The following is a 2,208-nucleotide window of genomic DNA, read 5'->3' on the forward strand; positions in this document are numbered from 1 at the left end:
GTTAAATTTTAGTTTAAAAGTTATTGTTCAGTTTAATTAGAATTAGCTCCCATCAATCCAAAGAAGTCGATTGCTCCAACTTGAGAACAGTAGAATACTTAATGTTTAGCTAACAATCCTCGTGGCAACGATACTCTATTCATCATTATATTACTTGTGCGATTAGTATACTTGCTACATATTGCATGTTGTAGGAACCACGCATCAAGTTTTTGGCACCATTGCCGGGGAAAGTTTTAAGTTAACATTGAGTCTTTCTATAGTTAGCTAGATTGGAGTTTTTATTTTTGTTTTTAATTTTCAGTTGGTTTGTGATCTCACTTTCCTTCATTTCTGTTTTTGCAGTTTATGCGAAGAACGAGACGTCAACCAATGGTCCCTGTTGATCTTGAGCTTGAGAGAACCATTAGACGACGTACTAGAGAGAGAAGAGAAAGAGAGGATTTAGTTGTAGAAGCAGAAGAAATAGTTGTTGAAATAGCTGAACCAAAAAACAGGACACTGAGGGAATTTTCAGTTCCCACAGTGAATGGTAGTGGGTCGAGCATTACTAGACCTACGGTGCAAGCAAACAACTTTGAGATCAAGCTGGCAATCATCCAGATGATCTAGTAGTTGGTTAGATTTAATGGTGATTTGAAGGAAGATTCGAATTAGCACATTGCAAATTTCTTGGAAATTTGTGACACCTTCAAGTCAAACGGAGTGTCGGATGACGCTATTAGGCTGCGATTATTCCCATTCTCATTGGGAGATAAAGCCAAGGGGTAGTTAATGGCATTGCCACCAGGAACTATAACAACTTGGAATGATCTAGCATAGAAATTCCTTACCAAGTTCTTTCCTCCAGCTAAATCAGCAAAATTGAGAAATGATATCACATCATTTCTACAAGATGATTCCGAGTCATTGTATGAGGCTTGGGAGAGATACAAGGAGTTAATGAGGAAATGCCCACACCATGGTTTACCAGTTTGGCTTCAAGTCCAAACGTTCTACAATGGATTGATGAGTAATGTACAAACCATGGTGGATGCAGCTTCAGGAGGGGCCTTGCAGAATAAGACACCAGAAGAGGCCTATGAGTTGCTTGAGGTTTTGGCAAGCAACAACTATCAAAGACCAAATGAGAGAGCAACACCAAGGAAATCTTCGGGTCTTCATGAAGTTGATGCCTTCACAGCCATCTCAGCCCAACTCACGGCACTTCAAAAACAGTTGGGAACTATGCAGGTAAACTCTATACAAGCACCTCAACTAACATGTGATTTTTGTGCAGGAAACCATGTGAGCAGCGAATGTCAAGTTGGAAACACATTTGCTCCGTCATCTTCATCAACGGAGCAAGTGAATTACTTGGCAGGAAATCAGAGACAACCGAACAACCCATACTCCAACACATACAACCCGGGGTGGAGAAATCATCCAAATCTGGCTTGGGGAAATCAGAACCAGCAAAATAACCAATGGAACCAGAGGACAGTTCCAAATAACCAACCAGGGGTGAATAACCAACCGGGAGATCCAAGAGTGACAAAGTTGGAAGATATGTTTGGGAAATTCATGCAGAAGACCACGGGATTTATGAGTGAGGCAAGGACAAATTTTAGAAATCAAGGGGCGTCCATTCGGGGTCTTGAGGTACAGGTGGGCCAATTGGCCGAGAAATTGAATGAGAGACCGCAAGGTCCCTTACCAAGCAATACAGTGACCAACCCACGTGAGCAAGCAAACGCCATCACTTTAAGAAGTGGGACAGTTTTGGAAGAGGTAGAGCGAGCTACCAAGAAGGTTGAGCAAACCGGAAAGGAAGAGTTGGATGAGTAAGTTGATGAAGAGATTGTTGCTGAAGAGAAACCAAGTGGTTTGGAGGAAGAGGAAAAGAAAAAGAATGAAAGGCAAAAGAAGAAGGAGAAATTGCCATTCCCCGAGATACCACTAGAGTTGGCACATCATACCCCGCCCGTGCCTTTTCCTCAGAGATTGAAGAAAAAGAATCAGGATAAGCAATTTTCAAAGTTTATTGAAAATTTTAAAAAATTGCACATTAATATTTCTTTTGTAGATGCATTGCAGCAGATGCCGAGCTATGCAAAGTTCCTCAAGGAAATCTTATCGAACAAAAGGAAGTTGGACGATGAGGAAACGATGATGCTCACGGAGGAGTGTAGTGCCATCCTCTAGAAGAAGTTACCTCCAAAGCTCAAA

General features: G+C 41.4%; 1 non-coding gene across 1 annotated transcript; it reads right to left on the bottom strand.

Moving 5' to 3' along the window:
* Positions 1–861: 861 nt before the first annotated feature.
* On the bottom strand, positions 862–968 carry LOC116136347. The gene has a single exon (XR_004129024.1). It is a non-coding gene; the product is annotated as a small nucleolar RNA R71 (small nucleolar RNA).
* Between the last annotated feature and the right edge of the window lie 1,240 nt (positions 969–2,208).

Source organism: Pistacia vera, unplaced genomic scaffold, assembly GCF_008641045.1.
Source record: "Pistacia vera cultivar Batoury unplaced genomic scaffold, PisVer_v2 Contig310, whole genome shotgun sequence".
Taxonomy (NCBI): domain Eukaryota; kingdom Viridiplantae; phylum Streptophyta; class Magnoliopsida; order Sapindales; family Anacardiaceae; genus Pistacia; species Pistacia vera.